Source organism: Ruditapes philippinarum, unplaced genomic scaffold (assembly GCF_026571515.1).
Source record: "Ruditapes philippinarum isolate M1 unplaced genomic scaffold, ASM2657151v2 ctg284_1_1_1_1, whole genome shotgun sequence".
Classification (NCBI taxonomy): Eukaryota; Metazoa; Mollusca; class Bivalvia; order Venerida; family Veneridae; genus Ruditapes; species Ruditapes philippinarum.
The window spans coordinates 6,840-19,724 of NW_026865255.1; the positions used below are offsets into that span (position 1 = coordinate 6,840).

Here is a 12,885-nt window from a genome sequence, read left to right on the forward strand (position 1 = left end):
CTTTTCATCATAAACATTAAAGCAGCATTATACATAAATCATCATCATCACCCAACCCCAAATCACCATCTTTCATCACTTTTTCATCATCATGGATTCATCACTTTCATCATCACATCAGAAGCAGCATATCTTATCATCTTTTTTCATTACCCACTACCATCATCCCCAAATCTATTCTCTTCAGAAGCATCCATCATCAGAAGCATCATCATCAGAAGCATTAATATCATTATCATCATCACGATCATCATCATCATTATCACTTTCATCATCACAAACCATCATCATCAAACCATCTTCATCATCATTATCATCATCCACTGAAGCATCTTTGTGATTTTCCACATCCTGATCTTACACTTAAGTCAATAAAATTTAACCGATGTCAAAATAATTCATTGACTTAATATATAACCTGTTAAAATGTGTTTTGTATCAAATTTATATAAAAGGATATTTTTTTTCAAATGCCCCCCAACATTCGAAATATCCACACACGAATTTTATAATTTGAATGAATAATCTTCGCATTTTATCATTGCATTATTTCTTCAAACAAAGGGACCGTTTATAGTTTACAATTAAACACAGATGTTGAAGACAATTTGTAGTTTAAAAGATAAGTTTTTGGGCACGTAGATTATTTGAAATAATGTCATTGATTTTTGTATAGATTTTTGTTAATGTTTTTTTGATAAAAGGTAATGACATATATTATTTTTATACATCGAGGTGAGACATGGGGATATGCTGTTATAAGAAGCAAGTAAATGCAGTAACAATATTAAAGCCTTGAAATATGGGGATATGCTATTAAATGCGGTAACATGAACGGCTTGAAACATGGGGATATGCTATTAAATGCGGTTACATGAACGGCTTTAATCATGGGGATATGCTATTAAATGCGGTTAAAAGAACGGCTTGAAACATGGGGATATGCTATTAAATGCGGTTACATGAACGGCTTTAATCATGGGGATATGCTATTAAATGCGGTTACATGAACGGCTTTAATCATGGGGGCATGCTATTAAATGCGGTAACATGAACGGCTTTAATCATGGGATATGCTATTAAATGCGGTTACATGAACGGCTTTAATCATGGGGATATGCTATTAAATGCGGTTACATGAACGGCTTTAATCATTGGGGATATGCTATTAGAATGCGGTTACATGAACGGCTTTAATCATGGGGATATGCTTTATTAAAATGGGTTTAACAAGGGAATGACTTGAAAACATGGGGAAATATGATATGAATGCAGTTTACAAGAAACCGTGGATCTGCTATTGAAATTTGCGGTTACATGAACGGCTTTTAATCATGGGGATATGCTATTAAATGCGGTTACATGAAAGGCTTTAATCATGGGGATATGCTATTAAATGCGGTTACATGAACGGCTTTAATCATGGGGATATGCTATTAAATGTGGTAACAAGAATGACTTGAAACATGGGGATATGCTATAGAATGCGGTTACAAGAACGTGGATACTTTTAAAAATGGGGTTTAAAAGGAAGGGTTTTAAAAATTTGGGGGATGTGTTTTTAAAAACGTTTAAAGTCCCGGGAAATTTTTGGGGAATAAATTTTGTGTTACCCTACATAAAACCGACTCATATTTTTTCTTTTCTCTTTCCCAGAAACATTTTTAAAAATCCTTTCATGATTTTTTTCAAAAGGGAATTGATCAGCAAACAGCTCTGTCAAATAATGATAGCGGGGTATGTTGGGTTGGTGGAAAGGGGTAGTTTTTCAGCCGTAGAATCTTCTGCAATAGGTCTATACCCTCGCCCTTGCCATCCCTTTTGGATCAACATTTAAATGCTTCTCAGTAGCAAGAAAATACGGAAACTGACGAAAATTGTCGACAATATACGAACTATTGATTGACGTAAAATATTTAGAACATTTAATTTTTCAACATATTCATACTTGTCAAAATATGACATATGGGTGCTTAATGTCCGTGTTACACTTTTTAAAGAAATTTCAACTGCGTTAGCACGGAAATCCAAAGTCTTTCGTGAAGGCGTTGTCATGGCGATCAAAGCGGTACAACTGAGCCTCCGCGGCGTTCCATTGAGTTCTTAGGGCGTTTCTGGTTGCGATTGTCTGCGTTCACACGACGAATCCATTGCGTTCTCAGCGATTTCACACTGCACTTTTTTCAGCGCTCAAACTGTATTAGCGCAAAATTAAACGCAACATGGGCGTTAGAAAACTTTCGTATAACTCCTTTAAGAACGTCACAGAAAAACCTCAGCGTTCACCTTGAACTTTGGTTTTTTGGGGAAATTTCTTTTTGCTATTTTAGGAGATTTTACAGGCCGCTTGGGAACCCCTTTGCGTTCTTTTTCAGAACGTGAGTGGGGGCATTTGACTCCGGCTTTTAAAAACAAGCCATTGCGATGTTTGCGGGGGGTCCCCCAGTGAGGGTTTTGACATTCCCCGTCGCGGCGATCTGAATTTGTTTTAAAAGCCCTGATGTGAAAGAGTTTTAAAGTTAGATTTTAAACTTTTTCTATTGAACAACTTTAAGAATAAAAAGTACATGAAACCCTTTTTTGGTTTGGGAATTCTGTTTAAAAGGGGCCCTTTCTTTTACTGTTTTAAAATTTGAATTTTTCGATATCGGATATATTTTGATTCTTAAACTTTAAAAACATAAAAAACCGTTTTCGTTTTTTTTAATTAAGTCAGTGTAATATAAAAAACAAAGTCCCTCAAAAAAAAGGAAAATTTAAAAAAACTTATTCGAAAAAAAAAGTTTCCCAACCCATTTTTTTCAAAGTTTATGATCGCATTGTTAACGTGTTGTATGGTACATGTGAAAATTGTAATTTAATTATCAAATTAGTTTTTTCCCCGGGAAAATTTGTATCAAGGGAAATTTTTTCTTATTGACGAGTAAACGGTGTTTTAAATGTAATTTTTTTACTTTTAAGAATTTTTTTAAGTAAGTAATATTGGGGCCATGGGGAATTTTTGTTTTTCTTTTAAGGTTAAAGAGGTACTGGATCAAATTTTCCCAAACCCATGAACAGTTTTTAAAGGGGAGAGACATCGATTTCCCCAGTTGTTAGAGCAGCAGAAAAACAGAAATCTCTAAAATGACTTTTTTAAAGGGTGTGAAATTTGATCAACGGGTACGGGTTTAAAAGCAAATTTTAAATAAAAACCTTTAAAGTTTTACGATATTTTTCCCCAAAGTATTTAACGATTTTCAAATAAATATGAGTCGCAATTTTACAAAAAATATGACCCCCTGCGTCTCCAAAAAGCCACTTTCGGCCCCGGGAGGGGAATGTTTTCCAAAGGGGGCCCCCGGGGGCCCTTAAATATTAACTTTTATTTTAAAAGGGCCCAATTTACGATTCAAAAAAAACCAAAGTAAAACAGTGTGATTCAAAAAAAAACACGCGTCTGTTGGAACTACTCGTTTTTTATTTAAAAATAAAACCTTCTTCGGACATGTTTTAAAACGTGTTTTAAATTCAATGTAAAGGTTTCACCAAGTTTGATAGCTCGTTCTACAATAAATTTGAAAGACTGGACAGAGACCAAATAATTGGGGACACCGCGTATAAGGAAAAGGGCGGCCGTGTTAAAAGTGCCGGATGTTTAAGACACGTGCCACAACGACCTAGTTTTTCGAAACCGCGAAAGAGATCAAAAAGTGTAAGTTCTATATCTCGGAAATGTCCACAAAAAGATAACAGCAATGATGTTACGAAACCCATGCCGAGTAGTGGAAGCTTTTTTGAAATGGCTATTTTTTTGATGATGAAAAACAACAAAAAACCATTATCAAATGCCGGGTTTGGCAAGTTAAGCCGCGGGCTTTTTGGGATTAAAAAACACTGCACATTTCTACCAGACGTCGGCCCGCTCTTGGGAAGGGAAAAACCCCGGGAAAAAAGTTTTTCCCAAACAAGCGCAAGTACGGGAAATGATGTCACCCGGGTTGGGAAAAAATAAGCAGGTGTTCAAGTGCTAGTTTGAACATGAAAGACCTTTCCGGAAAGAAACGCTCGCCGCAAGAGCCGAAGCAACAAGAAGACCCCCCAAAGGGGATCCCCTCATGGAAAAAAGTTTTGAAGAAAATTATCCGGGGCGGAAAACCAAAATTTAAAAAAGGTTTTTTAAGTTCAACTAAGACATCAATAGGGGGAAAAGTTATTAAAAGGACCATTCAAAAAAATAAACTGCTTTTTTTAAAAAATTAAAAAGATATGCCAAAAACCATCATGTTTCAGACTTTTTAAAAACTGAGGGCAAAAAGGGGATTTTTTGGGATCACTACACGCCGTCACCCTCAGGAAAAAGTTTAGGAAAGAAAAAAATAGGACCCCAAAAGGAAAGAAAAGGGGCCCCTCGGCTATAGAGGCCCTTAAAAAAGGGAAATAATGCTAAAGAAACTTGAAAAAAAATGAAAAAAATGTCGAATTATGTTCCCCGAAAAAAGACGGTTTTGGTCAAATTTTAAAAATTGCCAAAATTTAAAAAAGATGGTGGCCCCTACGGCAATGCCACTTGCGACATTGGTTCGAGACACTAGTGCTAAAATGCTGATGGCAAATCACTATGATTCGAAACGGACTTTTTAAACTTTTTTTTTTGATAGTTATTTTTTTTTATATTTTGAATATGTATCTATGCTGTTGACTTTGTTGAATGCATGCTAGAAAAATAATGAATTATCAAGTCATTTGATGTGTAGTTCAATATTGCATCCATCGTTTTGAATACCTTCTGTCATTGAGCATTATTGGTGTACTAGAAGTAAATTGAAGTACATGTACCATTTAAATGCAATATAGTGGAAGCCTGGTAGTTAGTCAGTCAAGCTCGTCTGAAAGATATGATCATTTATTTTGGCAGCAACACTTAATTTTTCTCCATGATGCATATAATAGATATAATACCGGTAGTCTCATTTAAATTTATAGGTCACCTTTTGGTATAGATAATAACCTTTAAGGACCAGAAAATGGTGACATGTCCGGGGGTCCTTACTCTCAGTGCCTGAAAGGGCGGACGGACACTCATTAAGCCTTTCAATACGATACGATACGATACGATACGGACTGCAATACAAAACAAGTACAGTAAAGAACAGTACCAGTGCCGTGCCGCGCCGCCGCTGCGCCGCACCACCCACATACCATACCATTCATGTCTGTTTAGTCGGTCCACAGCTTGGCTAATGCAAAAGATCATTATGAATTTGACGCTTATATAGTCAGCATAAAGGGGGACGTTGCCATTATTTTCTGGGACTAATTGTGTCAATGTGATAGTAAAGGATGTAAGTGTGGCTGGATTGGGGTATTATACCAATGGGGTCTATGACATGATATTTTCAATGAAAGCAGTATTTACAAAGTTGCACATGGCACATACCGAGCGCATGTTTCTTACACAAAAATTGAAGACTACACTAAAAAGAAGTCGTTTTGACTTTACTAACTCTTTCGTAGAGGCTTGTACGTTGTATTTTATCAGTTACTATTATGTTCGAACCTAGCTGAATTGTTAAAATTATAGCATGCAGGGTATAAATGCGTATTCCTATCCTAATGATTTGTATTTTGTAAACTAAATGGATCATTCAGCCACATACTTTAATATTCAGGATTTATGCCAGACTAACGACAACCGTCCGGTTAGCACAATATGAAGAACGTTGGACTATGAGTCCCTTTTGATTCCTGTGGACTACAGGTCACTTTCGTTGTGGATTGATTCACGCATTTGTACTGCATCTTCTGTTTCTGGCATGTACAGAAGTTTATCAAGTTCCTTGCGAAAAGTGAAGGCAACTGTAGTACTGGATACTGCTTGACAGTCTTCCAGGAACGATGCGGTAGCTTAACTGTTTTTCTGGTTAATTTCAATGTAGATTACCGCCGTGATTTGGAACGTAAACTACCACCACCACCACCGTTTTCTTAACGGCATCATTTAATGCTTCGTGGAATTTTGAATTTAAACTTAAAACTTTAAACTTAAGAATATTTTTATTGCATGTTCGAGAGGCGTATTTAAACGTATCGAACCTTTGAACTTTGTACTTATTAAAAATCGTGAATGTGAAAAAAGTGATACATTAACTGGCCCTCAGAGTATATGTTCTGAAATACTGAACCTTCCATGTTTTTTAAAATCGTGACATGTAAATTCTAGCTATCCCATATATAAAAATGTCTTATCACCTCTTGTACGCTCTTTTTAAGATTGCGGTGTCCGTATTTATTCAAACATGCGCCTATCTCCAGTGCATTGTTTAACGGAATACTCGAACGACGCACGTTAATTATTGAAAATGAAGACTTTGATAGCATTTTTGCTTGATTGCTTTTGCAGGTAAATATTGGTTATTTTACTTGTACTTGCTTTTTGCAGGTAAATATTGGTTATTTTTATTTTTGCACTGTGAAATAAGATATAATTCGTTAACTATTTTGATAAGAGGGGAGACAAAAAGGATTGGAACACCAAACTAAATACCTTATTCCGGTATCTACCGGACAAAGGTCTTAATTGAATTAAATGCAAAAATCTTGCCTCTTCACCCAACGGAATGAACTTTTAAAATGTCTTATTCATCTTTTTCAAGATAATGAATTAAAATTGTAAGAATAAAACGAAAAACGATATTTTTCTATTTTTGATCTGATTCTGCAAGCGTCTAGAGGTACTGCTCCAGTCCTGTAATGAGTTAAAAACCTATTCAACAGTATCCCAAATTACATCTTTTAATTTATAAAAGTCAATACACTATACTACAACGGTAGATGCATTATCTACCTTGATAAGTACTTGACTCCCGAGTAAATCAACACAAATATGTCATTTCTTTTTTTACAGTTTTGATTAAAATACAAAGAAAAAAATTAAAGTTCAAAGGAAAATTAAAAGAAATTTCAATGAAATTTTATTTTCAGTGATTTAACCTTTTACTTATGATTGCGATCTTACTATATCCATGAGGCCATAATCGTAACCTAAGTGCAGCAACAGGTCCTATTAAATATATAAGGATTTTTACCCGTTACTGCACAAAGATGACGATTTTAACCATATATATGTAATAAAAAGTTCAAAGGGTAAATTAAAGAAATTACAATAAAATAAATTGTTTGTGGGTTGATTTCAACTTACAACTCCTGCGATTTTACCACCAAAATCATGAGACTAGTAAACAAAAACCTTATTCAGTAGCTACAATGAGTGAATTTTAAAATATGATAATTTACTGGAAATTTTTTAAAGAAAATTCCCCAATGGGGTAAATCAGTTTCAAAAAAATTTTGGGCCAAATCCAAAAAAATTTTTTTTTAGTTCAGCCCCAATTCCCCCAATAAACTCTATTAAAATCCTTTTTTTCTCTTTTCCTATTGTTTTAGTTAAAATTTAAATATTTAAAATTAAAAGTATTGTTGTTTAATTTTTCTTTTTTTTTTTAGATTTTAAACGCCCCAAATCATGTCACAAAAATTTACCAGTTCAAACTTTGCTTTTTTTACTTTGGTTTTTTTAAGCATTTATTAAAATATTTACCTTTTAAAGTGTAAACCCAAAAAACCTTCAAACAATTGCAAAAGATTTTCCAACCGAAAACCTTTTTTTCCAATCTTAAGTATCCCCGTTTTCATTTCCAGGAGTCCAAAAACATCCATATCAAATCCATATTTACAAAACTCTGTTACAACTTCGTTTTCACTTTTCAGAGTCCAAACGGCCTTCATATTAAATAAATACCATACCCCCAATTAGTCTCCTTTTTATTTTTTAGATATCAAACCCATATCGTACTCCATCTAGCTTAGCCAAATTTTTCATGAACGCAACACTCATTGACGATGCTGTGACATTTAAAAATTCGTTTGCTGTTTATGCCATTATTTGATCCCTTAAAAATTTTCAGCCCACTGTATATGGTGAAAACCTCGATGTGGAACTGTTAGTGATTGTGCAGAAAACTACTTGTAATCAATCGCATGGCTGGTGGCCTTCCACTGTACAAAAGGGATGTGTCTCTGTAGCCACGATACTCAAACTGGTATATTACAATTTATTATATATATATATATATATATATATATATATATATATATATATATATATATATATATATATATATATATAATTATTTTTTCTAAAATTTGTATTTTTGTGTCTAATTGGATAATGAGACAATAGCTTATGTCGATGACAACAAATTTAGAATATGCATGAGCGCAAAACTTGGGCATTGAAAAACGTAGACTTGATCTTACCTAGAATTTGTTGGAAAATATAAAACCAGGGAATTTATCTATACCTCGTCTCGCGCCATGTGTTTAAAATGAGTGGGACTAAAAAAAAGGATAGAAACACCACACTGAATAAAATTCTAAAAGCTTGCCTTTTTACCCAACGGAATGAACTTTAAAAGGTCTAATTCATCTGTTCATACCGATTTATGTATGTTAATGGATGAAAAATGTAATAATCGGCGAAAAAACGATACTTGATCACGAATTTTGCAAGCGTCCAGAGGTAAGTTGCTCCAATCCTTTGATGCGTTAAATCTGTATGAAATCACGACCGTTGTTGTCACCTTTAACTGTTGTCTCGGATTCCGATTGAACGGTATGATCACGTGACTGAATTTTTGCGTAATAAAAATGTATCTTTCTTGAAGCTGGATTTTGATGTTTTTTGATAGACAAAATTTTGTTGAGTAATATTTTAAGATCATTTAAATTACGGTATTATCATTAAAGCTGCACGCCTCCAGATGAGCCAAAATATTTCAAGAAAATCAATATTGAGAAAAAATGTAGATCTACTAACATTTTAAGAAAGGTAAAAACATTCAAGATCCAAGTTAAATTTTACATTTGAGAATGATTTTGCGGTATTTTATCACCATATATCTACTACGTTACGAACGCAGTAAGGGCTGGTTTTTTGCATATGTTTTGGTAATTTTCTTGGATTGTATAAGAGCCGATTGCAATATGTAAATTACTTTATTTGTTCACCTCACAATATTTATCTTTAAACACATTTCTTAAATGTTCATGAACTTTTACATGAATTTTGAGGTGTGCTGCTCTAAATTTTTATCAGTATTCAATATTTTTAACCGCATATAACCGGAATTTAGTATTGCGATTAAAGATCAGTGATTGTAATTAATCTACTGCCTAAGATTTTGAAAAAGATAACGTTCCGGACATAACCGTTTTGGTACGATGTTGTCCGATGTTAGATTTTTAGAAAAAAATTTGGCAGGAAAACATGAAAGTAAGACTACTTTAAATTCGATTTTTATTTCAGGAGCAATGTGCAGCGATGGTTCCGTTGCTTCTTGCCTCCAGGCTCATGGTACCCGGTGTCAAGATAACGGTCTAAACTGGCACTGCGTTGATGGTGTCTGTCATTGTAGAAGACATTAAAAAAACTTTCACCTGAAAGTTATCAGTATAAAAAAAGAATAAAACAAATGATAACTGTGCGTTTTGCTTTTTTTAGTATACTCACGTTTTGACTAATCTGTTCCTAAATTTTTGAGGACAATAACCTTAAACCTTACTTTGTCACAAAAGGTCATTAATTGTATCACTCTAATTAAACAGTACTTACAAATACATTTTCCATCATTTGAAATTAAATGAGTAGACAGTTGACTCAAATGTAATGATGTCTAAATATCTACTTTTCAATAACAATGATAACCTTTCAATAAAAAAGCGGTAAAATTGAGCCTCTGCGCGATGATCACACTGCACTTTTTTCAGCGCTCAAAACTGTATTAACGTCAAATAAAACCCAGTAGTGTCTCAGAGAATGTCGTGTAATCTCCGTTCAAGCGCCACATGTAACCTCAGCGTTCACACTGTAACACTTCTGCGCGTTTGCAGCGATCTTAATGTTTTATAGAAGATTTTACAGCGCTGCTTGGGAATTCCTGCGATCTTATCACGGGCATCGACGTCCGACGTTCAATACAATCCGATTGTGATGATACGGCATTGCCACAGTGATTCTTGACCTTCTTGTCGCGGCGTTCTGAATTTGTTTTCAAAGCCGCGAGAACGCCGCCCTGATGTGACAAGAGTTTAAGTTAGAGCTTAACTGTCTATTGACACAAAGAATAAATGTAGATGAAACTGTTGGTTGAGAATTCTGACATACGGGCCTCCTTTACTGCTTGAAATTTAAATCTTCGCTACCGGATATACTTGACCCTTGACATAATAACATACAAAACCGCTCGTATTTGTAAAAAAATATCTTTAATTCAGTCAGTGTATATTATACAAACAAAGTGCTCACTATTAATTAGGATTTAACAAACTAATTCGAAAACACGTTTCATCATCATTTTCAAAAGTGTAAGCATCGTATCTGTTAACGTGTTGTTTGGCAATACATGTGAAAATGATGACTAATTATCAAAATTAGATTTCAACAGAATAATTTGTATCAATGGAATTTTCATATTGACGAGTGAACGAGTGATTTTAGTGTAATTTGTACTTTTAAGAATATTTTAAGATAAGTAATGTTCGGGCATGATGGAATTTAGTATTTCTTTAAAATTAAGAGGTACTGGATCATATTTTACCAATATGAACAGTGTTTAAAGCTGGAGACATCGAGTCCCCAATTGTGAAAGCAGCCGATAAAATAGTACTATTTGAATGACTTTACTAAATGGTGTGAATAGTGATCAACTGATACGGGCTTAAAAGCAAATATTTAAATAAAACCTTTAAAGATTACGATATTTTTCTCCAGTATTTAACGACTTTCAAATAAATATGAGTCGCAATATACTAAAATATAGACCTCCTGCGTCTCCAAATAAGCCACCGTCGGCGCCGGAGAGAATGCTTCCGAAAGGGCAGCCGGTGCCCTTAAATATTAACTTTTTAGTACAAGGCAATACGATTCAAAGAACTCAAAGTGAACAGTGTGATTCAAACAAAAACACGTCGTCTGTTGGAACTACTCGTGTTACTAAAAATAGACCTTCTTCGGCACATGTTGATAAGCACGTGCTTAAATCAATGTCAAGGTCACCAAGTGTTGATAGCTCGTTCTACAATAAAATTGAAAGACTAGACAGAGGCCAAATAATTGGGGACACCGCGTATAAGGAAAAGGGCGGCCGTGTTAAAAGTGCCGGATGTTTAAGACATGTGCCACAACGACAAACACAAAATTAAAAATGATGGTGGCCCCTACGGCAATGCCGCTTGCGACATTAGTACGCGACACTAGTGCTAAAATGCTAATGGCAAATCATTATGATTGGAAACGGACATTTTAAACTTTTGATATAGTTATTTTTTATATTTTGTACATGTATCTATGCTGTTGATTTTGTTGAATGCATGCTAGAAAAATAATGAATTAGTCATTTGATTTATAGTTCAATATTGCATCCATCATTTTGAATAACTTCTATCACTCAGCCTTATTGGTGTTCTAGAAGTAAATTAAACTATTAAAATACATGTACCATTTAAATGCAATATAGTGGTAGCCTGGTAGTTAGTCAGTCAAGCTCGTCTGAAAGATATGATCAGTTATTTTGGCAGCAACACTTAATTTTTCTCCATGATGCATATAATAGATATAATAGTATCATTTAAATTTATAGGTCACCTTTTGGTATACATGTAGATAATAACCTTTAAGGACCAGAATGGTGACATGTCCGGGGTCCATACTCTCAGTGCCTGAAAGGGCGGACAGACACTCATTAAGCCTTCAATACGATACGATACGATACGATACGATGCAATACAAAACAGTACAGTAAAGAACAGTACAGTGCCGTGCCGCGCCGCGCTGCGCCGCACCACCACATACCATACCATTCATGTCTGTTAGTCGGTCCACAGCTTGCTAATGCAAAAGATCATTATGAATTTGACGCTATTATAGTCAGCATAAAGGGGACGTTGCCATTATTTCTGGGACTAATGTGTCCAATGTGATAGTAAAGATGTAAGTGTGGCTGGATTGGGGTATTATACCAATGGGTCTATGACATGATATTTCAATGAAGCAGTATTACAAAGTTGCACATGCACATACCGACGCGCATGTTTCTTACACAAAATTGAAGACTACACTAAAAGAAGTTGTTTTGACTTTACAAACTCTTCTAGAGGCTTGTACGTTGTATTTATCAGTTACTATTATGTCGAACCTAGCTGAATTGTAAAATTATAGCATGCAGTATAAATGCGTATTCCTATCTAATGATTTGTATTTTGTAAACTAAATGGATCATTCAGCCACATACTTTAATATCAGGATTTATGCCAGACTAACGACAACCGTCCGGTTAGCACAATATGAAGAACGTTGGACTAGGAGTCCCTTTTGATTCCTGGAATACAGGTCACTTTCGTTGTGATTGATTACGCATTTGTACTGTATCTGTGTTCTGGCATGTACAGAAGTTATCAGTCCCTTGCGAAAGTGAAGGCAACTAGTACTGGAATACTGCTTGACAGTCTGCCCAGGTAGCTAAACTGTTTTCTGATTAATTCAATGTAGATTACCGCCGTGATTTGGAACGTAAACTACCACCACCACCACCGTTTCTTAACGGCATCATTTAATGCTTCGTGGAATTTTGAATTTAAACTTAAAACTTTAAACTGAAGAATAATTATGCATGTTCGAAAGTTCGAGAGGCGTATTAAACGTATTGAACCTTGAACTTTGTACTTATAAAAATCGTGAATGTGAAAAAGTGATACACTGGCCCTCAGAGTATATGTTCTGAATACTGAACCTTCCATGTTTTTAAAATCGTGACATGTAATATCCCATATAAAATATCTTATCACCTC

At 34.7% G+C, this 12,885-nt stretch overlaps 1 long non-coding RNA gene across 1 annotated transcript; it reads left to right on the plus strand.

The window, feature by feature from the left end:
- Positions 1-7,972: 7,972 nt before the first annotated feature.
- On the plus strand, positions 7,973-9,524 carry LOC132728374 (uncharacterized). The gene is made up of 2 exons (XR_009625476.1): positions 7,973-8,081; positions 9,347-9,524. It is a non-coding gene; the product is annotated as an uncharacterized LOC132728374 (long non-coding RNA).
- The last annotated feature ends 3,361 nt before the right edge of the window (positions 9,525-12,885 follow it).